General features: G+C 38.6%; 1 long non-coding RNA gene across 1 annotated transcript in view; it reads right to left on the bottom strand.

Moving 5' to 3' along the window:
- The window catches only part of LOC134731442 (uncharacterized), an 80,409-nt gene that overhangs the window by 48,411 nt on the left and 4,907 nt on the right, over positions 1-27,091 (bottom strand). The window contains exon 2 of the long non-coding RNA XR_010113716.1: positions 22,164-22,239. This is a non-coding gene — a long non-coding RNA (uncharacterized lncRNA). The remainder of the gene's footprint in view (positions 1-22,163; positions 22,240-27,091) is intronic.

Genomic DNA, 27,091 nt, shown 5'->3' with positions numbered 1-27,091 from the left:
AGATTGTATTTCTGTGGGATCGGTGGTGATATCCCCTTTTTCGTTTTTTATTGCATCTATTTGATTCTTCTCTCTTTTCTTCTTTATTAGTCTTGCTAGCGGTCCATCAATTTTGTTGATCTTTTCAAAAAACCAGCTCCTAGATTCATTAATTTTTTGAAGGGTTTTTTGTGTCTCTATTTCCTTCAGTTCTGCTCTGATTTTAGTTATTTCTAGCCTTCTGCTAGCTTTTGAATGTGTTTGCTCTTGCTTTTCTAGTTCTTTTAATTGTGATGTTAGGGTGTCAATTTTGGATCTTTCCTGCTTTCTCTTGTGGGCATTTAGTGCTATAAATTTCCCTCTACACACTGCTTTGAACGTGTCCCAGAGATTCTGGTATGTTGTGTCTTTGTTCTCGTTGGTTTCAAAGAACATCTTTATTTCTGCCTTCATTTCATTATGTACCCAATAGTCATTCAGGAGCAGGTTGTTCAGTTTCCATGTAGTTGAGCGGTTTTGAGTGAGTTTCTTAATCCTGAGTTCTAGTTTGATTGCACTGTGGTCTGAGAGACAGTTTCTTATAATTTCTGTTCTTTTACATTTGCTGAGGAGAGCTTTACTTCCAACTATGTGGTCAATTTTGGAATAGGTGTGGTGTGGTGCTGAAAAAAATGTATATTCTGTTGACTTGGGGTGGAGAGTTCTGTAGATGTCTATTAGGTCCACTTTATGTAGAGCTGAGTTCAATTCCTGGATATCCTTATTAACTTTCTGTCTCGTTGATCTGTCTAATGTTGACAGTGGGGTGTTAAAATCTCCCATTATTATTGTGTGGGAGTTTAAGTCCCTTTGTAGGTCACTGAGGACTTGCTTTATGAATCTGGGTGCTCCTGTGTTGGGTGCATATATATTTAGGATAGTTAGCTCTTCTTGTTGAATTGATCCCTTTACCATTATGTAATGGCCTTCTTTGTCTCTTTTGATCTTTGTTGGTTTAAAGTCTATTTTATCAGAGACTAGGATTGCAACCCCTGCCTTTTTTTGTTTTCCAGTTGCTTGATAGCTCTTCCTCCATCCCTTTATTTTGAGTCTGTGTGTGTCTCTGCACGTGAGATGGGTTTCCTGAATACAGCACACTGATGGGTCCTGACTCCTTATCCAGTTTGCCAGTCTGTGTCTTTTGATTGGAGCATTTAGCCCATTTACATTTAACGTTAATATTGTTATGTGTGAATCTGATCCTGTCATTATGATGTTAGTTGGTTATTTTGCTCATTAGTTGCTATAGTTTCTTCCTAGCCTCGATGGTCTTTATGATTTGGCGTGTTTTTGCAGTGGCTGGTACCGGTTGTTCCTTTCCATGTTTAGTGCTTCCTTCAGGAGCTCTTTTAGGGCAAGCCTGGTGGTGACAAAATCACTCAGCGTTTGCTTGTCTGTAAAGTATTTTATTTCTCCTTGACTTATGAAGCTTAGTTTGGCGGGATAGGAAATTCTGGGTTGAAAATTCTTTTCTTTAAGAATGTTGAATATTGGCCCCCACTCTCTTCTGGCTTGTAGAGTTTCTGCTGAGAGATCAGCTGTTAGTCTGATGGGCTTCCCTTTGTGGGTAACCCGACCTTTCTCTCTGGCTGCCCTTAACATTTTTTCCTTCATTTCAACTTTGGTGAATCTGACAATTATGTGTCTTGGAGTTGCTCTTCTCGAGGAGTATCTTTGTGGTGTTCTCTGTATTTCCTGAATCTGAATGTTGGCCTGCCTTGCTAGATTGGGGAAGTTCTCCTGGATAATATCTTGCAGAGTGTTTTCCAACTTGGTTCCATTCTCCCCATCATTTTCAGGTACACCAATCAGACGTAGGTTTGGTCTTTTCACATAGTCCCAAATTTCTTGGAGGCTTTGTTCATTTCTTTTTATTCTTTTTTCTCTAAACTTCCCTTCTCTCTTCATTTCATTCATTTCATCTTCCATCAGCGATACCCTTTCTTCCAGTTGATCGCATCTGCTACTGAGGCTTCTGCAATGTTCGCGTAGTTCTCGAAACTTGGCTTTCAGCTCCATCAGCTCCTTTAAGCCCTTCTCTCCATTGATTATTCTAGTTATCCATTCTTCTAACTTTTTTTCAAAGTTTTTAACTTCTTTGCTATTGTTTTGAATTTCCTCTCGTAGCTCAGAGTAGTTTGATCGTCTGAAGCCTTCTTCTCTCAACTCGTCAAAGTCATCCTCCATCCAGCTTTGTTCCGTTGCTGGTGAGGAACTGCGTTCCTTTGGAGGAGGAGAGGTGCTCTGTTTTTTAGAGTTTCCAGTTTTTTTGCTCTGTTTTTTCCCCATCTTTGTGGTTTTATCTACTTTTTGTCTTTGATGATGGTGATGTACAGATGGGTTTTTGGTGTGGATGTCCTTTCTGTTTGTTAGTTTTCCTTCTACCAGACAGGACCCTCAGCTGCAGGTCTGTTGGAGTTTACTAGAGGTCCACTCCAGACCCTGTTTGGCTGGGTGTCAGCAGCGGTGGCTGCAGAACAGCGGATTTCCGTGAGACCACAAATTCAGCTGTCTGATAGTTCCTCTGAAAGTTTTGTCTCAGAGGAGTACCCGGCTGAATGAGGTGTCAGTCTGTCCCTACTGGGGGGGTGCCTCCCAGTTAGGCTGCTCAGGGGTGAGGGACCCACTTTAGGAGGCAGTCTGTCTGTTCTCAGATCTCCAGCTGCGTGCTGGGAGAACCACTACTCTCTTCAAAGCTGTCAGTCAGACAGGGACATTTAAGTCTGTGGAGGTTCTTGCTGAGTTTTTGCTTGTCTATGCCCTGCCCCCAGAGGTGGAGCCTACAGAGGCAGGCAGGCCTCCTTGAGCTGTGGTGGGCTCCACCCAGTTCGAGCTTCCTGGCTGCTTTGTTTACCTAAGCAAGCCTGGGCAATGGTGGGCGCCCCTCCCCCAGCCTCGCTGCCGCCTTGCAGCTTGATCTCAGACTGCCGTGCTAGCAATCAGCGAGACTCCGTGGGCATAGGACCCTCTGAGCCAGGTGCGGGACACAATCTCCTAGTGTGCCGTTTTCCAGGCCCATTGGAAAAGTGCAGTATTAGGATGGGACTGACCCGATACTCCAGGTGCCGTCTGTTTCCCCTTTCTTTGACTAGGAAAGGGAACTCCCTGACCCCTTGCGCTTCCCGAGTGAGGCAATGCCTCGCCCTGCTTCGGCTCGCGCACAGTGCGCTTCACCAACTGTCCTGCACCCACTGTTTGGCACTCCCTAGTGAGATGAAACCGGTACCTCAGGCAGAAATGCAGAAATCACCCGTCTTCTGTGTCGCTGGGGCTGGGAGCTGGAGACCGGAGCTGTTCCTATTCGGCCATCTTGGCTCCTCCCCCACTATACAACTTTTAAAGACATGGAGTAATAAGATATAAATAGAAACAACAAAAAGTTTAAAAGTAAAGAGGATGAAGTTAAAGTGTAGAGTTTTTGTTCATTTTCTCTTTGCATTTTTTTGCAATCAGGGCTAAGTTGTCATCAGTTTAAAATAATGATTTATTTGATGTAATGTGCAAACCTCATGGTAACCTCAAATAAAAAAACCTATAGCAAATACACACACACACACATGCACACACACACACATACACACACATACACACAAAAGCAAGAAACTAAAATATACCACCAGAGAAAATCACCTTCACTAAAAGAAATATATGAAGGAAAAAAGAAAGAAGAAGGAAGGAAGGATGGAAGGAAGGAAGGAAGGAAGGAAAGAAGGAAGGAAGGAAGGCACGAAGGCAGGCAGGCAGGCAGGCAGAAAGGAAGGATGGGAGGAAGGAAGGAAGGAAAAGAGAAGGGGAAGGGGAAGAGAGGGAAGGGAGGAAGGGAAGGAAGGAAAGGAAGGAAAGGAAAGGAAGGAAAGGAAGGAGTGAAAAACATAAAGCAACCATACCACAAATAGCAAAATAAGTCTGTCCTTACCAATAATAACATTGAATGTAAGTGGACTAAATTCTCCAGTCAAAAAATCAAGTGACTGAATGCATTTTTTTTAAAAAGACCCAATTATCTGCTGCCTACAAGAAACACATAGAAATCAAAACAGAGTAGGACAGGAGTAGCTATACTTTTATCAGATAAAATAGATTTCAAGACAAAAACTGTAAAAAGAGAGAAACAGGGTCATTATATACTAACAAAGGGGTCAATTCAACAAGAAGATGTAACAGTGGTAAATTTATATGCATCCAACAGTGGAGCACCCAGATATGTAAATAAAATATTATTAGAGCTAAAGAGAGAGGTAAATCCCAATACAATAATAGTTGGAGACTTCAATAGCCCACTATCAGTATTGGACAGATCATTCAGACAAAAAAAATCAACAAAGAAACATCAGACATGATCTGCACTATAGACCAAATGGACCTAATAGATATTTACCGAACATTTCATCCAGAATATACATTCAGCAGAATATACATTCTTCTCCTCAGCATATAGATCATTCTGAAGGATAGACTGTATGTTAGGCTACAAAACAAGTATTAAAATATTCAAAAAAAACTGAAATCACATCAAGTATCTTCACTGACCTCAATGGAATACAAGTAGAAATCAATAACAAGAGGAACTTTGGAAACTATACAAACATACAGAAATTAAACACTATGTTCCTGAATGACAGTTGGGTCAATACAAAAATTAAGAAGGAAATTGAAAAATTTCTTGAAGCAAATGAAAATGGGAATACAACATATCAAAATGTAAGAGACACAGCGAAAGCAGTACTAAGAGGGAAGTTTATAGCAATAAGTGCCACATCAAAAAGGGTAAAAACTTCAAATAAACAACCTATTGACATATCTTAAAGAACTAGAAAAGCAAGAGCAAACCAAGCCCAAAATTAGTAGAAGAAAAGAAATAATAAAGATCACAGCAGAAATAAATGAAATTGCAACAAAAAAGAATAGAAAAGATCAACAAAATGGAAAGTTGTTTTTTAAAGATAAATAAAGTTGACAAAAGTTGAGACAGACTAAGAGAAAAAGAGAGAAGACCCAAATAAATAAAATCAGAGTTGAAAAATTAGACATCACAAGTGATACACCAGAAATTCAAAGGATCATTATAGACTTGCTATGAGTAGCTATGTGCCAATAAATTGGAAAACCTGGAAGAAATGGATAAATTCCTAGATACATGCAATGTACCAAGTTTGAACCAGGAAAAAAAATTCAAAACCTGAATAGACCAATAATAAGTAACAAGATGGACGCCATAATAAAATGTCTCCTAGCAAAGAAGAGTCCAGGAACTGATGGCTTCACTGTTAAATTTTACCGAACATTTCAAAAACTGATACCAATCCTACCCAAACTATTCTGAAAAATAGAAGAGAAGGGAATGCTTCCAAACTCATTCTATGATACAAATATTACACCGATGCCAAAACTAGACAAAGGCACATAATAAAGAAACTATAGGCCAATATCTCTGATATAAAACTGGTCATTCATCATGACCAAGTGAGATTTATCCCACTTGCAGAGGGGACCAGCCTGTCTCCCATGGGTCCCACACCCTACCCCGACCCTACAACTATGTGTCACTGGACAAGGAACCCCTGGCTTGCTTGGGCTCACAGCACAGACTTTCCAATTCTGGGCTGATTGCACTGAGTAATTGCTGACACACATCTCTCTGGAGTAGAGCCCCCGGTAAACAAGCAAAGTGGTGGGGCAGCAAGCCAGCTGATACGGAGCCCAGAGGGTTGGGTGCAGGATCATGGCCAGGGACAGCCATACGTCTAAGCTTGACTTGCTCCCATAAGAGACTTTAGCCTTAAGGGACCTGTTGAACCTGACCTCTGCAGGGCGGTCTTGCATATCAGATGGGGCTGGTCGGACCTGAGCACTCCTTGGTCTGCTGTCCTCTCTTGAGGCCCCAGCCTGGCCATGCATGTTTATAGGGCAGTCTTGGGTACCCTGGAGGCCCTCGTCATAGCTTCTGCCCTGGTGAACTGTGCCTGACTGGTGGAGGGCTCCAGTGAGGTGGCTCCTACAGCCACACACTGGTCCTCACATTTCCTCCCCATACTATAGCTTCCCCCAAGCCCACATCAATTCCCCACATCACTCTGCTGACGCATGTCTGCGGGGGGAGGTTTTGTTTTACTTGCCCAGCCAGCACGCGGGAGTGCAATAGGCCCCTCCGCTCCTGCTAACTGCCACTGCAGACAAAGCCTTGGTGGACACAGAGCCAGCAAGCCCTGTCCCCACCAGCACCCCTCCCTTGTGCTACACTGCAGAAAGAACAGGGGATCCTCTCACACCCTAAGAGATCACTCCTGCTCTCAAGGCACAGAGAAGGCACCCAGACCTCCAATGGCCAGCACCCCACCCCAAGCCAACACCACCTCCAGTGCAATAATGCAAACAGGATTATGTAAAGAGACTGAATCTACAACTGATTGTTCTACTTGAAAGAGATGGAGAAAATGAAACCAACTTGGAAAACATATTTCAGGATATCATCCATGAGAACTTACCCAACCTAGCTAGAGAGGTCAACATTCAAATTCAGGAAATTCAGAGAACCCCACTAAGATACCTCACAAGAAAATCATCCCCAAGACACATGACCATCAGATTCTCCAAGGTCAAAATGAAAAAAACAAAAAAGTTAAAGGAAGGCAGCTGGAGAGAAAGTTCAGTTCACCTACAAAGGGAAGGCCATCAGACTAACAGTGGATCTCTCAACTAAAACCCTACAAGCCAGAAGAGACTGGAGGCCAATATTCAACATTCTTAAAGGAAAGAAATTCCAACACCGGATGTCATATTGGCCAAACTAAGCTTCATAAGCAAAGGAGAAATAAGATCCTTTCCAGACAAGCAAATGCTGAGAGAATTTGTTATCACCAGACCTCCCTTTCAAGAGCTTCTGAAGGAAGCACTAAATGTGGAAAGGAAAGACCATTACCAGTCACTACAAAAACACACTAAAATACACAGACCAGTGACACTATAAAGCAACCACATAAACAAGTCTGAAAAATAAATAGCTAACATCATGATGACAGGATCAAATCCATACATATCAATACTATGTATAACCTTAAATGTATATGAGTTAAACATTTTAATTAAAAGACATAGAGTGGCAAATTGGATAAAGAAAACATTGGTATGCTGACTTCAAGAAGCCCATCTCACATGCAGTGACACACATAGGCTCAAAATAAAGGAATGGAGAAAAATCTACCACACAAATGGAAAACAGAAAAAAGCAGGGATTGCAATTCTAGTCTGTGACAAAACAGACTCTAAATCAACAAAGATCAAAAAAGACAAGGGCATTATATAATGGTAGAGGGTTCAATTAAACAATGAGATCTAACTATCCTAAATCTATATGTACCCAAAACAGGAGCACCCAGATTAATAAAACAAGTTCTTAGAGGCCTTCAAAGAGACTTAGACTCCTACATAATAATAGTGGGAGAATTTAACACCTCACTGACAATATTAGACAGATCACTGAGACAGATAATTAACAAAGATATTCAGGACCTGAACTCAGCACTGGATCAAATGCACCTGATTACCTACAGAACTCTCCACCCCCAAACAGCAGAATATACATTCTTCTCATCACCACATGGCACACACTTTAAAATCAATCACATAATCAGAAGTAAAACACGCCTCAGCAAATACAAAAAACTGAAATTATAGCAAATAGTTTCTCAGACCACAGCACAATCAAATTAGAAATCAAGACTGGGAAATTCACTCAAAATAGTTAAATTACATGGAAATTGAATAACCTGCTGCTGAATGACTTTTGGGTAAATAATTAAATTAAGGCAGAAATCAAGAAGTTTCTTGAAATTAATGAGAACAAAGATACAACATACAAGAATCTCTAGGATACAGCTAAAGCAGTGTTAAGAGACACATTTATAGCACTAAATGCCGACATCAAAAAATTAAAAAGATCTCAAGTTAAAAACCTAACGTCACAAATAAAACAACTAGAGACCCAAGGGCAAATAAATTTCAAAGCTAGCAGAAGACAAGAAATAATCAAAAGCAGATCTAATCTGAAGGAGCCAGACACATGAAAAATCATTCAAAAGATCAACAAACCCAGGAGCTGGCTTTTTGAAAAAAATTAATAAAATAGATAGATCGCTAGATAAACTAATGAAGAAGAAAAAGAGAAGATTCAAATAAACACAATCAGAAATGATAAGGGAGATATTACCACTGACCCCACGGAAATGCAAACAACCATCAGAAAATATTATGAACACTTCTATGCACATAAGCTAGAAAATCTAGAAGAGATAAACTACTTCCTGGACACATACACCCTCCCAAGACTGAACCAGGAAGAAATTGAATCCCTGAACAGACCAATAACAAGCTCTGAAACTGAAGCAGTAATAAATAGACTACCAACTTAAAAAGGCTTGGCGCCAGATGGATTCACAGCTGAATTCTACCAGATGTATGAAGAAGAGCTGGTTCTATTCCTACTGAAACTATTCCAAAAAAATGAGGAGGAGGGACACCTCATAACTCATTCTATGAGTTCAGTATCATACTGACATCAAAACCTGGCAGAGATACAACAAAAAAAGAAAACTTCAGGCCTACATCCTTGATAAACATTGATGCAAAAATCCTCAACAAAATACTGTTAAACTAAATCCAGCAGCACATAAGAAAGCATACCCACCACAATCAAGTAGGCTTTATCCCTAGAATGTGAGGCTGGTTCAACATACACAAATCTATAAATGTGATTCATCACATAAACAGAACTGAAGACAAAACCTACATGATTATCTCAATAGATGCAGAAAAGGCTTTCAGTGAAATTCAACATCCATTCATGTTTAAAAACTCTCAATAAATTAGGTATTGAGGAACATACCTCTAAATGATAAGAGCCATATATGCCAAACCCACAGCCCACATCATACTGAATGGGCAAAAGCTGGAAGCATTCCTCTTGAAAACCAGCACAAGACAAGGATGCCCTTTGTCACCACTCTTATTCATTATAGTATTGGAAGTCTTGGCCAGGGTAATCAGGCAAGAGAAAGACAAAGTGCATCCAAATAGGAAGAGAGGCAGTCAAACTATCCCTGTTTGAAGATGACATGATGCTATATCTAGAAAACCCTTAGTCTCAGCACAAAAGCTCCTTAAGCTTATAAGTAACTTTAGGAAACTCTCAGGATACAAAATCAATGTGCAGAAATCACTAACATTCCTATAAATCAACAATAGTCAAGCAATTGTTGATTGAAATTGTTATTGAGGAAAGTGTGGCAATTTCTCAAAGACCTAAAGACAGAACTACCATTTGACCCAGCAATCCCATTACTGGGTATATACCCAAAGGAATATTAATTGTTCTATTATAAAGACACATGCATGCATATGTTTACTGCAGTACTATTCACAATAGTAAAGACACAGAATCAACCTAAATGCCTATCAATGGTACACTACATAAAGAAAATGTGGTACCTATACACCATGGAATATTATGCAGCCATAAAAAGAACAAGATTATGTCCTTTGCAGGAACATGAATGAAGCTGGAGGCCATTATCAGAAAACCAAATACCTATGTTCTCGCTGATAAGTGGCGGCTAAATGATAAGAACACATGGACACGTAGAGGGGAAAAACATGCACTGAGGCCTACTAGAGGATGGAGGTTGGGAGGAGGCAGAGGATCAGGAAAAATAGCTAATGGGTGCTAGGCTTAAAACCTGGGTGATGAAATAATCTGTACAACAAACCCCCATGACAAAAGTTTACCTATGTAACAAACCTGCACGTGTACCCCTGAATTTCAAATAAAGGTTTAAAAAACCTGCACATGTATCTCTGAAATTTAAAAATAAAAGTAAAAAAAAAAAAACATGTTAATGCTGCTTGCTTAACTAAAGGAGAACAGAGATATACAACTAAATGAAATCAGGAAAACAATGGATGAATAAAATGAAAATATCAATAAAGAGATGGAAACATTTTAAAAAAACAGAAATTCTGGAGCTGAAGTGTACAATAGCTAAACTTTAAAAATTTACAGTAGGTATTTAACAGTAGACCAAGTAGAAGAAAGAATCAGTAAACTTGAAGACAGCTCATTTGAAATTATTAAGTTAGGGAGTGAAAAGAAAAAAGAAAGAAGAGAAATGAAGAGAGACTAAGGGTCTTATAGGACACCATCAAGCCAACCAATATACACATTATAGTAATTCCAGAGGGAGAAGAGAGAGAAAAGAGGAAGAGAGTCTATTTGAAGAAATAATGACCAAAAACTTCCCAAATTTGAGGAAATAAATGGACATACAAATTCAAGAAGCTCAAAGAACTTCAACTAGGATAAAATAAAAAAGAATTACACCAAGACATACTGTAATCAAACTGTCACATCACAATGAAAAAATCCAGAAAGCAGCAAAAGAAACTCATCATTTATGAGGGAACCAACTCTGTAAGATTATCAGCAGATTTCTCAGCAAAAACCTTGCATGCCAGAGGGAGTGGGGTGATATATTCAACGTGCTAAAAAAAAAAAAAAAAAGAAAAGAACTGCCAATCAAAAATACTATCCAGTAAAACTATTTTTCAAAAAATTAAGTGCAAATTAAGACTTTTCTAGATAAATAAAAGTTAAGAGAATTTAACACCTCTAGACTTATCCTACGAGAAATGCTAAAGGGAGTCCTTCAAGTTGAAATGAAAGGACACTACATCTTAACTTTAAAAAAAATTACAAAGTCTTTACAAATTTGGAGAAGGAAGCTGGGTGCGGTGGCTCATACCTGTAATCAGCACTTTGGGAGACCAAGGCAGGTGGATCACTTGAGGTCAGGAGTTCAAGATCAGCCTGGCCAACATGGTGAAACCCCGTCTCTACTAAAAATACACACATTAGCTAGGTGTGGTGGCACAGGCCTATAGTCCCAGCTACTCAGGGGGCCGAGGCAGGAGAATCACTTGAATCTGGGAGGCAGAGTTTGCAGTGAGCTGATATCGTGCCACTGTACCCCAGCCTGGGCATAAAAGCAAGATCTGTCTCAAAAAAGATTTGGAGAAGGAGACTTTACTTATTGTAAAGGGTTACAGCATGCAAGGTGGCCATTCTGCGGGCAGGGAAGCATGGCCTCTGACAGAGACCCAGAGACTGGCACTTCAAAGGAATAGGGGTTGGGGTAGGAGGTTTATGCTGAATGAGTTGGTGAAACATACATATTTAACAGGTTATAGGAGGAGCTATGAATATTCATGAAGGCAGTTCTAATGCATGTGTATTGAACACATGCACGTTACATGGTCATACATAGCCCATGTTCACTTTGGGGTGGAGCCTTAACATGTAAATGTATTACAGTTAGGCCCTAAATGTCAAAGGATCTTTTCAAAACACAAAGGCACTCAAGTGCATAACCCCTGTAAACTGGCCAGAAACAGTACATTGTTGGTGGTCTTCTTTTCAGGGGAAAATAACTAAAATCAGTGTCTTCTTCAATCAACACTGTAGTTATGGCTTGAGGAACAGAGGGACTCAGTCAGTGTTTGATGGTTGGTGAGCTGCAAGGGCTTCAGCATTGCTTACTTCAAGGCCAGTGCTTGTTTAGCTGCTAGAGAAAGAGAAAAAGCTTGTGGCACTTAAAACATAGTTTATTATCTAAGTGTAGAAGTACATGACTTAAACCCTTGCTTGCATGGCCTTAGATCCTATTTATAATTTGGTATCCTATGGCCCTAGAGAGCCAGTTCTGTCAGTCTTATAATCTCTATTTTAATATTAATTCTGGTCAGTTTCTGTATCTAAACCCCAAAAGGGAGGGAGTATGAATGAGGCATATGATCTCCCACCCCATCATGACCAAGAACTCAGTTTTTAAGGTCTTTCTGGAGTCCCCTTGGCTGGGAGGGAGTCCATTCAGTAGTGAGGGGCTTAGGTTTTTATTTTTACTTTACAACAGCAATGTAAAAGCATATGAAAATGTAAAGTTTTCTGGGAAAGGTAAATATGTAAATAAATATAGAATCCTCTAGTATTGTAATCACTTTTATTCTGGTATAAAAGTTAAAAGACAAAAGCATAAAAATAACTATGCGTCTATGTCAACAGATATACAATATAAACAATGTAATTTGTGATATCAATAACATAAAATCAGCAGAGGACAGAAATGTAGAGTAGTTTTATATGCAATTGAAGTTGTTAACAGTTTAAAATAGATTGTTGTAACCTTAAGATGTTTTACGTACTTCCCATCCTAACCACTAAGAAAATTTCTATAGAATATCCACAAAAGGAAGTAAGAGAACAATTGAAGCATGTCACTACAAAAATCAACCAAACACAAAAGGAAGGCAGCAAGAGAGGAAAAGAGGGTAAAAAAAATGGCTTCAAGACATACAGAAAACTATTAAAAAATGGCAAAAGTCTTTCTATCAGTAATTACTTTAAATGTAAATGGATTAAAACACCAATCAAGAGATATATATGCCCGAGTGGATTTTTTAAAAATCCACTTATATGCTATCTATAAGGGACATTAAATCTAAGGACATACATAGACTGCAAGTGAAAGAATGTAAAACTATATTCCATGCAAGTAGTAACCAAAAGAAAGAAAAGGTGGTGTGTTAGTTCATTCTGATATTGCTATAAAGAAATACCTGAGGCCAGGCATAGTGGCTCATGCCTGTAACACTTTGGGAGGCCGAGGTGGGTGGATCATGAGGTCAGGAGATCGAGACCATCCTGGCTAACACAGTGAAACCCTGTCTCTACTAAAAATTCAAAAAATTAGCCAGGCATGGTGGTGGGAGCCTGTAGTCTCAGCTACTGGGGAGGCTGAGGCAGGAGAATGGAGTCAACCTGGGAGGCAGAGCTTGCAGTGAGCCGAGATTATGCCACTGCACTCCAGCCTGGGCAACAGAGTGAGACTCCATCTCCAAAAAAAAAAAAAGAATACCTGAGACTAGGTAATTTATCAAGAAAAGAGGTTTAAATGGCTCACAGTTCTACAGGCTGTACAGAAAACATGATGTTGACATCTGTTCAGCTTCTGGGGAAGCCTCAAGAAACTTACAAACATGGCATTAGGCAAAGGGGGACCCAAATTCTTACATGGCAGAAGCAAGGGCAAAAGAGGTGGAGGCGGGAGGAGCTACACACTTTTAAACAACCAGATCTTGTGAGAATTCACTCACTATCAACGAGAACAGCACCAAGTGGATAGTGCTAAACAATTCATGAAAAACCACTCCCATGATCCAACCATCTCCCACCAGGCCCCACCTCCAACACTGGAGATTACAATTCAACATGAGATTTGGGCAGGAATACAGATCCAAGCCATATCAGGGGGCTATACTTACATCAGACAAAATAGACTTTAGTCATTTATGCCTAGTGTTCCATTATTGGAATGCTAAGCTGTAGAAGATCTGTCAGAGTGGTGGTAGAAACTATAGGGAAAGGAGCAGGCCTTCTGAAAGGTTGGAAGGCTCTGCAGAGCTTCGGGGAGAATAGCTGAAGGCAGCTGTTCTCTAATCCTGAGACAGAGGGCAAAGAGTATGTGCAAGGGAGTGAAGGGGAAGTTATCTTAATCAGGCTTGTTTGTTTGAAGTTGTCCAGGCATTGACCTTTGAACATCCATGCAAGTGATGTTCCCAGAAAGGGGAATATATACATGTTAATTACCCACAGATAATACACTTTAATTACCTGCAGATTGTGTTTGCTCCAGGCTCTTGGCACGTGCCTGCACTGAATAAAAGCAAGCAGCTCCAGCTTCTCTAGGTTGCACTTTGGCCACTAGAGCCAGGCAGTCCGCTATCTGCTCTTACACGGCATACCTGTCTGAGTACTCATTTCATCCATCAGCCAGGGTCTGTGGGACAGACATGGCAGGTGGTGCCCCATCTGAGGAATGCTGCAATGGATCATGACAGAATCCTCGAAAACAAAGGTGAAGTGACTGTGCAGTAAGTAATTGGTGCCTGCTCAGGATTTCCAAGTTCAAGGGGATTTTCAAGCTAGGGTTTCATCATGAGACAGCAGTTACCAGCTCAACAGCAACAGTATATAAAAGTATTGAAAGAGCTGCTTAAAGCTATTGGAGCCTCTGTCTCAGAGGCCTAATTAAGGGACCTAATGAAAACTGTTGTTTCCCATAACCCATGGTTCTCAGAAGAAGGCACGCTAGACTTAGAGCTCTGGGAACAAGTGGGAAGAAAGCTTAAAAGACATCATGCACAAGGGCAACGGGTCCCAGTAACATCTTTAATGTTATGGGCCTTAGGTAGGGCTGCTTTGTCCCTGCTCTACACAGAAGAGCCTAAAAAAGGAAGGGAAGAGGAACCATCACCTACCTTACTGCCCCCTCCTCCTCCCTCAGCCCTGCCGTTACAGGTATAGGTGCCACAGAAGAGACAGAGAATTTTCCTGAGCCCCCTCCCCCAATAAATTGGAAAAAAGACAAGGGATACACTACGGGACACTGTCTTAGGCAAGCGGCATTAGAAGGGGAGCTCTTGGCCTGCCCGGTGATGCAAGATCAACAAGGCAATTGGGTACATGAACCCATTACTTTCAACACTTATAAAGAAATAAGAAAAAGCATTAGAGAAAACGGAGCTGCTAGCCCATTTACAAAAGGATTAATTGAGGCCATAGCAGATAACTTCCATATGACCCCATGGGACTGGTCAGTGCTAGCTAAAACAACTTTAGAGGCCAGTCAATACCTCCTCTGGAGGGCAGAATGTGATGAATTGTGCGAACAAGAAGTCAACCAGAATCAATTGGCCAGGCAAAACATAATGGCTGCTATGCTCCAGGGGAGGGGTCCCTATGTCAATGTACAACAACAATTAAATTTTGTCCCCCAAGCCTATGCACAAGTGTCCTTATGCACCCTCAGGTTTTGGGACTGAATACCCAAAGATGGAGTTCAACAGGGATCTTTTGTAAATGTTGAACAAGGGCCTCAGGAGTGATTTGTTGAATTTATCAATCAGTTAACCAAGGCAATTAAGAGACGATTAGTCATGCCCAGGCCACTGATATCTTATTGTTGAAACTGCTTATGAAAATGCTAATGTAGACTGCCCACAGACAATGCAGGCAATCAGAGGAAAGGCAGCTACAGTCGGGGAACTTATATGAGCATGTCAGCTGGTGGAGACTGAAACACACAAAGCCAGAATATTGGCTATGGCATTAAAGTCTCCTTCCCGCTGGCAAACTACTCCAGTTCTTATCTCATATTCCTATAGTTATGCCTACAAAGATAGTTCACTCCCCCATATCTAATGCTTTAACACTTTTCACTGATGGCTCTGGTAAAAATGGAAAAGCAGCTATCTGGTGGGAACCATGTAACTCCCTCACTCGATCTGGGTTTACCAGTACTCAGAGAGCTGAGGTTGGAGCCCTGGAATATTGGCCCTGGAAGCCTTTTCTGCTCAGCCCATCAATATTGTTAGTGACTCTGCTTACTCTGTTTATTTATTGCAAAACCTTGAAACAGCCCTCATTAAGTCCATTCTTGAGCCTACCCTCTGTGTCCTTTTTCTTCAACTTCATTGCTGGATCAACGTACACATCCTATTTTTATTACACACATTCAGGCCCACAGCTCGCTGCCCAGTCCACTAGCTCATGGCAATGATCAAGCAGACCTGCAGGTTATGACATCACTGCTTGACCAAGCCACCCAGTCACATCAATTTTTCCACTAAAATTGGAGAAACTTAAATAATTTCAGTTAACCCAAAGACTAGTGAAGCAGATTATCCTGCAGTGCCCCTATTGCCAGCTCACAGGCCCATCCCTTCCTTCAACAGGTGTTAACCCTAGATGACTAGAACCTAATGAGTTGTGGCAAACAGATGTTACACACGTCCCTGAATTGGGAAAACTAAGACATGTACATATATCCGTAGATACCTTTTCCTAACTAATTAGTGCACATGCTCTTCCTGGAGAGTCCACCCGATATGTCATTAAACATCTTCTCTTAACTTTTGCGTTTATGTGGCAGCCCACATAAACTGGCCTGGCATTTTCTTCTTCCACCTGTCCGTGAGTGGGCTCCAATTCATCCTAGATGCTCAAACGATACCTCCTTTGCAAGCGTCCTTGGACCTTGCCAAACAAAGTCCTTTTTGTTGCACCCTGTATACATCTTTATAGCTCGTCTCACAATATCACGAAGATTTATTCACATACCTGTGCACTTTACTAGAATGCAATTTAATTAAAAATTAAAACTGATAATGGTCTGGCTTACACCAGCTCACAATTTCAACAATTTTGTCACACATGGAACATCCAACATTCCATGGGTATCCCCTATAACCCCCAAGGACAGGCCACAGTAGAATGTGCCCACTCCACCCTTAAAAATACGCTCAGAAAACAAAAAAAGGAGGAATATGAGTAAGGACCCTACAACACTACTAGTACAAGTCTTATTCACCCTTAATTTCTTAAATTTAGATAGTAAATTTTAATTAGCCATAGAAAAGCACTTTGCTAAAACCTCCCAAGATATAAAACATTTAGTTTCATGGAAAGATGTAAATGGTAATCTATGGTGCAGTCCAAATGATTTATTAACATGGGGAAGAGGATATGCTTGTGTTCACACCCCCTCAGGTCCTCTTTGGATTCCAGCATGACACATCAAACTACACCATGGCATGGTTGGGACCCAACCCGGTATCAGAAATGAAGGAAATGATCCTGCAGGACCCACAGCCCCAGATGATGCAGCTTCCTTGGACAACACAGGCCCCAGACATTATGCTGAAAGAGACAACTCAGAAGGCTGAGCAAATCCTGCTCCAGACACAAACACTGTTCACTCCAGACAATCTGTTCCGTGCTATTCTCTCTGTTGGACATTGCAACTCTCATAGGGTATTGGTTTTTCTTATTCTCTCACTCTACCTGCAGCCTGTACCTGCTACACTCTATTAGGTCCATCTTCTAGATCTGCCTTTCTCCCACTCTGTTACTTTGGTGGACACCCCCTTCCCAGCTTCTAACAATGGGACTGCTTGGCTAGGAGGGATTAATATACCTCTGGTGGGGTTTCTCAACAACAGCCTTACAGAACAATGTGCAAAAACACCCCTCCTGGATATACCCCCACTCCTGGGGGTCACTCTTTAATTGGAAAAGAATATTACTGATTATACTCATGTTTGCCTTATGTTATCTACTGGTTCTAGGATGCAAAGCCAGAACACAACTGTAACCACTGTGCCTGTCAAGCCTGTCAATGTGCACATCTGTGTGCTGCTTCAATCAACAAAACCTGATGCAAAAAACAGAAAAGCAGGGGATATAGGACATCCATCAGAGTGATGGGAGAAACTATAGGGAAAGGAGCAGGCCTTCTAAAAGATCAGAAGGCTCTGCATAGCTTCAGGGGAGAATAGCTGAAGGCAGCTGTTCTCTAACCCTGAGGCAAAGGGCAAGGAGTATGTGCAAGGAAGTGAAGGAGAACAATAAATGTTAATTACCTGCAGATTGTGTTTGCTCCAGGCTCTTGGCATGTGCCTGCACTAAATAAAAGCAAGTAGCTCCAGCTTCTTGAGGCTGCACTTTGGCCACTAGAGCCAGGCAGTCCCCTAGCTGCTCTTACACTGCATACCTGTGTCTGAGTACTTATTTCATCCATCCGTCAGCAAGGGTCTGTGGGACAGACCCGGCACTAAGCATGTGGGAGTTATTTATATCCTACTGCTCAAGATCATTGCCAAGTTCTGATTGCAAAAATTCAAAAAATTGCAACCTCAGGCATAAATGAGTTAAGTAGAAACTGCCCTAGAAACAAAGAAGGACACTTTATAATGACAAAATGATCAATTCTTCAGAGAGCTATCACAATCATAAGCAAATATACTCAACATCAGAGGTCCCAAATATATGAGGAAAATATTGACATAATTGATGGGAGAAATAGACAACAACAACAAAAATAGTAGGAGGCTTCAATATTCTATTTGTAATAGTGGATAGAATAACCAGACAGAAGATCAATAAGGAAACAGAGAACTTGCAAAACACTATAGCTCAATGGGACCTATAGACATATACAGAACACTGTACCCCAAACAGCAGAATATACATTTTTCTCAAGTGCACATGGAAAAATTCTCCAGGACAGACCATATGTTAAGTCACAAAACAAGTCTTAACAAATTTAAAAAGATTGAAATCATACCAAGTATCATTTACAACCACAATGGAATAAAACTAGAAAACAATAGCAGAAGGAAAACTGGAAAGTTTACAAATATGTGGAAATTAAACACCAAACTCTTAAACTAACAAGGTCAAAGAAAAAAATCTTATAGGAATTTAGAAAATATCTTGGGACCAATGAAAATGAAACCACAATGTACCAAAACTGATAAGATACAATGAAAGCAGTAGTAAAAGGGAAGTTTACAGTGATAAATGCATACATTAGAAAATGTGAAAAATCCCAAATTAATGATCTAAAGTTACACCTCAACAGAACAGATGCAACTGATGCAACAGAAATGAAAAGGATTATGTAAGATTGCTATGGATAATTACACAACAACAAAATAGAGAACCTAGAAGAAATGGATGAATAGCTAGAAACATAAAACCTACAAAGACTGAATCATAAAGAAATTAAAAATCTGAACATATCTATAACTAGTAAGGAGATCAAATTCGTTATCAAAAATCTTCCCCACAAAAAAGCCCATTATTAAATGGCTTTATTGAAGAATTCTAAAAAATATTTAAAGGACAATTTATAACAAAACTCCTCGAAATCTTCCAAAATATTAAAAAAGAGGGAACACTTCCAAACTTGGTTCATGAAGCCAACATTACCCTGATAAGAAAAGAAAACTTACTATAAGAAAAGAAAAAATTCAGACCAATATCTATAATGAATATTAATGCAAAAATTCTAAACAAAGTACTAGCAATTCGAAATCAACAGCACATTAAAAGAATTATACACCATAACCAAGCAAGATTTATTCCTGGAATGTAAAGATGGTTCAACATATGAAAATCAATCAATGTAAAACATAACATTAACAGAGTGAAGGATAAAAAGCACATGATTTTCTCAATCAATGAAGAAAAAGCATTTGACAAAATTTAACACGCTTTCATGATAAAAACACACAATAAGCAAGGAAAAGAAGGAATGTGCCTCAATATAATTAAGGCCATATATGCGAAGCCTTCAGCTAACATCATACTCAATGGTAAAAAGCTGAAAGTTTTTTCCTCTAAGATCAGGAATATGGCAAAGATGCTCATTCTCACCACTTCTATTCAACATAGCACTGGAAGTCCTAGAACAATGACACAAGAAAAACATACAAAAGGCATCCAAATTGGAAAGGTAAATGTAAAATTATTCCTGTTTATAGATGATGTGGTTTTATATTGTAGAAAACCCTAAAAGTTCAACAAAAAACCTGCCAGAACTATTAAACAAATTCAGCAAAGTTGCAGGTTACAATATCAACACATAAAATTAGTTGCATTTCTATATACTAACAACGAACAATCCAAAAGGAAATTTAAGAAAACAATTTCATTTACAAAACCATAAAAACAATCCTTAGGAATAAATTTAACCAACAAAAATAAAAATATGTACACTGGAAACTACAAAATATTGCTCAAGGAAATTGAAAAAAAATAAGTAAATAAATAAAAACATATCCTGTGTTCATAAACGAGAAAGCTTAATATTGTTAAAATTTCCACACTACCCAAAGCAATCTACAGATTCAAGGCAATATTTATAAAAATAGCTATGTCACATTTTTTGCAAAAATAGCAAAAACCATCCTAAAATTCACACAGAAAATCAAGGGACCCGAATATAGCCAAAATATCTTGAAAAAGAAAAAGTTGGAGGCCTCACACTTCCCAATTTCAAAACATTATAAAGGTACAGTAATAAAAACTATGGTAACGGCATAAAGAGAAATGTTTTGACCAATGGAACAGAATATAGAGGCCAGAAATAAACCCTTGTGCATATGGTCAAATGATCTTGGTCAAAGGTGTCAAGACCATACAATGAGGAAAGGATTATCTTTTCAACAAATGGTGCTGAGAAAATTGGATATCAACATGCAACAGAACAAAGTTGGGCCTTTAAGCTACACCATAGATAAAAACTAAATGGATTAAATATTTAAACATAAGATCCAAAACTCTGAGACTCCTAAAAGAAATTATAGTGGGAAAGCTTCATAATATTGGATTTAGTAATGATTTGTGTATAGTGAATGAGTTCACCATGAATGAATATTGATTATTATGATATTGTCTGCTTGTATTATTTTTCATTTTTTAAAAAGCAACTTTTATAGATAGCATAATTTTATGAATAAACTTTTATATCAATATCATGCAGCCAAAAGTTAAAAATTATTAACAGTGCTTTCATTTGAATTCTTTTTTAGCACAAGAATTTGTTAAATTATTTTATTATGACACCAAAAGTGCAGGAAACCAAAGCAAAAATAGACAAATGGGACTATATCAAACTTAAAAACTTATGTGCATCAAAGGAAACAATTTACAGAGTGAAAAGGCAACCTACAGAATGAGAGAAAATATTTTCAAATCATATATCTGCCAAAGGGCTAATAATTGAATATATAAAGGACTCCTACAACTCAACAGCAACCAAAAAAATCCCAAGTAACTTGATTAAAAAACTGGCAAAGGACTTACATATATATTTCTCCAAAGAAGATATACAAATGTCCAAAAAGCATATGACAAGATACTCAATATCATTAAACATCAGAGAAACGCACATCAAAACCACAATAGATATCACAAAAACAAACAAACAAAATATACCAGGAAATAACAAGCATTGTCAAGATACGGAGAATTGGAATCCTTGTGCACTGCTGGTAGGAATGTAAAATTGTGTAGCTGCCATGGAAAACAGCATGAAGTTTCTTTTAAAAATTAAAAAGAGAGTTACATATGATCCAGCAATCTCATTTTGGATATATATCCAAAGAATTGAAAGCAGGATCTTGAAGAGATATTTGCATGCCAGTGTTCACTGAAGCATTACTCACAATAGCCAAGAGGTGAGAGCAACCTCAAATGTCATTTAAAGGAAGAATGGATTTTTTAAAAATGTGGAATATATATGTGCCGAGACCAGCTTGGTCCGGGAGACCCTAACCCAGTGGTGCTAGAGGAATTAATGAAACACACACAGAAATATAGAGGTGCGAAGTGGGAAATCAGGAGTCTCACAGCCTTCAGAGCCAAGAGCCCCGAACAGAGATTTACCCACATATTTATTAATAGCAAGCCAGTCATTAGCATTGTTTCTATAGATCTTAAATTAACTAAAAGTGTCCCTTATGGGAAACGAAGGGATGGGCCAAATTAAAGGAATAGGTTGGGCTGGTTAACTGCAGCAGGAGCATTCCTTAAGGCACAGATCGCTCATGCTATTGTTTGTGGCTTAAGAATGCTTTTAAGTGGTTTTCCACCCTGGGCGGGCCAGGTGTTCCTTGCCCCCATTCTGATAAACCCACAACCTTCCAGCATGGGCATTGTGGCCATCATGAACATGACACAGTGCTGCAGAGACTTTGTTTATGGCCAGTTTTGTGGCCAGTTTATGGCCAGATTTTGGGGGGCTTGTTCCCAACATATATGCAATGTTATTCAGCCTTAAAAAAAAATCCCATCACATGGTACAACATGGATGAACCTTGAAGATATTATGCTAACTAAAATAAGTCAATCACAAGCAGATGGGCTTATTGATTCCTTTTAGATGCGGCACCTCAAATAGTCAAACTAATTGAAACAGAAAGTAGAATGGGAGGGGAAAAGGGGAAAGTGGGTAGTTTTTCAACAGGTATAAAGAGTTTCAGTTTGTGAGATGAAAAAGTTCTAGAAATCAGGTGTACAACAATGTGAATACAGCTAACACTATTGAGCTATGCACTTAAAATGGTTAAGATGGTAAATTTTATATTATGATGTGGTGTGTGCTCTTTTTTGGCCACATTAAAACAAAACAAAACAAAACACCCTGGCCCAGAGCCATCTTACAAAATTTCATTAAAATTAACATCATTCCTACCTGACTCTCTGCCCGACCTCTCCTTCTCCTGCATTCTCATCCCTCCAGCTCCAACTTCAATTGGGATCAACCATCACTGTCAGAGAGTGCGGAAGGAGGCTATTAGAAAGATAGAAGAAACAGACAGCATCCTTTTATCCAGGAGCAAGTTGTCCATATGTAAAGGACCTAGCTAAGAGAAAGGGATGGCTTTCCTCTGAGAGGAGAATGAAGTGCTGATCGATATAAAAGACTAGGCATTCGAATTTCTGGTACAGGACTTATAGTTTACAACTTAGAGTGAACTAGGAATGAATAGAAGAGTCAATAGACACACCCAGTTTTAATCCATTGGCCAAAAAAAAAAAAAAATCCTACTTAGCTTGTTTAAGGAGACAATAGGAAACAAAAATAAAAATGTTTTAAAATTATAGCCTGTATATTTTACCAGTTCAATATACTGGTTTAAAATATTAATGCCTACAATGTTAATACAGAGAGAAAGTTGGAAAGGCTATACCTAGATGGTTAACAGTTAACAGTAATCATCTTTGGGGAGGGATTGGAAAAGGGTGTGTTTGAAAGGAGATTTTCACTCTACACTCACTACATATTTATGCAAGCAGTATGTATTCCTATGTCACTTATGTAAGTGATGTGGTATTTTTAAAGTCAAAAGTTGAAATTAACATACTGTGCAGGTTTATTTCATATAGGTAATGGGTCTAAGTACTGTCTAACTTTGTTATAATCAGATATTAGTGAAGCCCTGTGAAACACAAACTTTTTTTGAAACTGTTAGAACCCAGCATTGATAATAGAGCCAGATGAGAAAACTGTTTTTCTAGATTCTTGTTTTTTCTGTAGCTAAAAGAGGAAGAAAGAAAAGAGGAAGGAAAGAAGGAAGGAAGGAAGGAAGGAAGGAAGGAAGGAAGGAAGGAAGGAAAGAAGGAAGGAAGGAAAGAAGGAAAGAAGGAAGGTCCAATTTCCTTTTCCCTAAAATTTTAAACAGGCTAATTTTTAAAACAAACGAACAAAAAGTACCTCAATAACTCTATCAGTTTCTGATTATAGGAAGTGAGTTCACCACAAATGAATACTGATTATTATAATGTTGTCTGTTTGTATTATTTTTCCTTTTTAAAAAAGCAACTTTTATGGATAGCATAATTTTATGGAGAAACTTTTATATCAATATCTTGCTGGCAAAAGTTAAGAATTACTAACAATGGTTTCATTTGAATTCTTTTTTAAACACAGAATCAGCATCAGGTTTCACATGCTTACAAAAAGACTAAGAAAACCCCCAATAAGTCCAAAAGGCAATGTGGATAACTCCCTTTGAAAATAATTAATGATAATTGTAAACATTGCTTTCCTGGATATTCTGCCATTATGTTGGCCCTTCCTCACATGTTACCACTAGAATCTTTAGGAGCATCTTCTTGCCAACATAAACTGTGTGAAAACTTTACAAACATAGCGGGAAGAATAGACCAATGACCTCTGTATGACTTCTCAGCAGCTTTGCAAGTCAGAGGCCTAATTTGAAGTGTGGAATTGGTGGTTTGACCAGTTTTGGCTAACGCTGGGTCCACATGTCAGAGAGATGCAGCAGCTCCCTCCCCAGGTCACCAGCTCAGTCCCATGCATGGTGAGTCACAGTGGCAGAGGGTGCCTCCTTCCTGGCTGTCTTGACTCACTCAGTGGAGCAGGAGAGGATTTTCATGGGAGTTGTGGTCCTGTGTCACATGACAGACCGCAGTGAGCTAAACTGCTTCACCAAAATGCAATCAAATACCTCAAAGGAGAGAACAGGATGGAAATGACCAAATTTACTGATGGTTTGGGTTGGAAAAGTTCTATAACGTTCTAACATTAGCTCTGGGCTCATAAATCATCATTAGCTCTGTCTTTTCCACTTCTGATAGTTAAATTGCTGCAATTGAAGTTGACTTTTCAATAAGTTCTACAGCAATTTACATGCAGTCAAGGTTGAATGAATGGTAGACTCACACGTTGCTTCCTCCCTTTTTCTCCTGTAATGCTTGTCTTTCTCTGTCTTCTACTTACTGTCTTACTGCTTTATATCACTTATATCCTTGAAGATTAAAGTTGCAGCTAATCTATTTAAGTAAATATTCCCATATTTGTGTCATTCTGTTAGGATTTCTATTCTGTGTTCTCTTAATTTTTGCTCCATATCACTTATTACTTTATTTAAAGTCTTTATCACTTCTCACTCAAAGCACTATATTTTTTAGTCAACCATACTCCTCCCTATGTTTCTTCTTTCACCTTAGTTCACTGTGTCCTTGTTTCCTTTTGGTCTCTTCTGCTCCAGCCTACTCTAAATAATGATATTCCCAAGATTCTATCTTGGTTCTCTTTCATTCTCAATCTGTACACTCGCTCTGAGCAATAGCGTCTATACCCATGCACATGATGATGCCTCTCTTGAGCTCTCCAGGTTTATCATCTAGTTGCCTTCTAGACATCCAGATGAACTACACCTATCTCATACATGAAATGTTGAAGAGTGAGTTTATAGCCTTCCTCCTGAATTCCTGATTTAAGTTAATGGCAAAATTCCTTAACCAATCACCCTTTCCCCACCCCTTTATTTTCCTAAATAAAGGCAATTGTCAGCTTTTGTCAATTCTACATCTTTAATAGATTACATATTTAAAACTTCTTTTCCATCTACCCTAATGTGTATTACTGATTTCCATTATCAATATATTTCTTGCAAAACTTCAGGCTTTCATCATGTCTCATATGGATTCAGTAGAGGCAACATAGAGAATGGATTTGATAGAAGCATTGTATTTACATGAAATTATAAATTAATATGTTCATTGCATCATTCAACAAATATTTCTAAGCCCCAGTTCTGAGGCAGAAAACAAAAGGTATACCTGGTTTAAAATGCAAAGTGGGAGAATGAGTGGCAGATGAATTGGGGATATAGTGGTAGAACTTTCCCTAGTAATTTCAATGTTGACATTGTCATAATTTAAGTGAAACATTGCAAATATTTTAAGTAATTTAGATAGTTCTTTCATATTTACAGTAGCTATAGATCTCCCTACTACCTCAGCTCCACGAAGGAGAAAAAACCTCTTCTGAACATATTTCTTTTGATAGTAGTTGAGCCATTGAATTAATGCTTTTTGAGTTGAAATTCACATAACATAAACTTAAGCATTTGAAAGTGAAAAATTCATTAGGGTTTACTTAGTACATTTCAAATGGTGTACAACTACCACTTCTGTCTAGTTTCAAAATATTTTCATCACCTCAAAGGAAAACCCCTTATCCCATAAGCATTTTCTCCCATCCTCCGCCTACTCCCAAACCCTGCTAAGCACCAATCTGTATTCTGTCTGTATGGCTTTACCTATTCTTAGTATTTCATATAAATGGAATCACACAATATGTAATCTTTTGTGTCTGGGTTCTTTCACTTTGCATAATGTTTTCAGGTTTATCCACATTGTAGCATGTTTCAGCACTTTGTTCCTCTTTATGCTAAATAATATTCCATTGTATGTATACATCACATTTTTTTCTGACCATTAATCTGTTGATGGATATTTGGGATGTTTCCAACTTTTGGTTCTTGTGAATGGTGGTACTATGAACATATATATGTACATATACTTGTTTGAGTACATGCTTTTAATTCTTTTGGGTATATACTTAAAACTGAAAATGATGAGTCATATGGTAAACCTATGTTTTATTTTTGAAAAACAACCAAACCGTTTTCCACAGCAGCTTCCCTATTTTACATTCTCACCAGAAATGCACAAGGATTCCAATTTCTTGTCATTCTAGTGGCTGTGAAATCGTATCTGTGGTTTTGATTTTCATTTCCCTATTGACTAATGATTTTGATCATGTTTCCATGTCTTCTTGGTGATTTGCATATCTTCTTTGAAGAAATGTCTATTCTTTTTTTCCCCATTTTTTAGTTGTGTTGTCTTTTTGTTGTTGAGTTGAGGAGTTCTGGATATTATACCCTATATATTCTGGATATTAGACCTTTATCAGTTAGATGATTTGCAAATATTTTCTTCTATTCTGTAGATTGACTTTTTCTTTTTCTTGATAACGTTCTTTGATGTAAAGCCCTTTTAATGTTGATGAGTACAGTTAATAGCAAAATTTTTGTTGTTGATCTTTATAATTTTGTTCGGCTACCAAGGAATTCATTGCCAAATTCAAAGATTTACCAAGATTTACCCCTATGTTTTATTCTAAGAGTTTTTGGTTTTAGTTCTGATATTTAGTTTTTGGCCTATTCTGAGTTAATTTTTGTAAATGGAGTGAGGTAGGGGGTCTCATTTCACTTTTTTGCTTATGTATTTCCAGTTGTACCAACAACATTTGTTGGTGAGATTATCATTTTCTTCATTTGGTGCCCTTGTTCAAAATCAACTGGAAATAGTTGTATGGGTTTATTTCTAGACTCTCGATGATCTATATGTCTCTATACACCAGTGCCACACTTTCTTGATTACCATAGCTTCTTTGTAAGTTTTTAAGTCAGAATATATGAATTCTTTAACTTTGTTTTGTTTCAAGATTGTTTGGCTATTTTAAAATTATTGTTAAATTCTTGTAGAATTTAACAATGACAATTCTATATGAATTTGAGGATTAGGTTTCCCTGTTTGTAAAAAAGCTGTTGAAATTTTGACAGAGATTTCACTGAATCTGTAGATGATATTAACATAAAAACTTCTGAGCGATTAAATTTAACAGCATTTGAGCAAAGATTGATTCATGAATTAGGCAGCACTCAGAATAGAAGAGGTTCAGAGCTCCACTTTGCAATATGGGCAGTATTTATAGACAGAATGTGATGTAAAGTGCAGAAATAGCTCGACTGATTAGAGCTAGACATTTGACTGACATCTGATCAGTTGGCTGCCTGTGATTGG

The sequence above is a fragment of the Symphalangus syndactylus genome, chromosome 9, assembly GCF_028878055.3.
Source record: "Symphalangus syndactylus isolate Jambi chromosome 9, NHGRI_mSymSyn1-v2.1_pri, whole genome shotgun sequence".
In the NCBI taxonomy this organism is placed as follows: Eukaryota; Metazoa; Chordata; class Mammalia; order Primates; family Hylobatidae; genus Symphalangus; species Symphalangus syndactylus.
The sequence above is the reverse complement of the archived record's forward strand: the minus strand, read 5'-3'. Positions and strand labels throughout refer to the sequence as shown.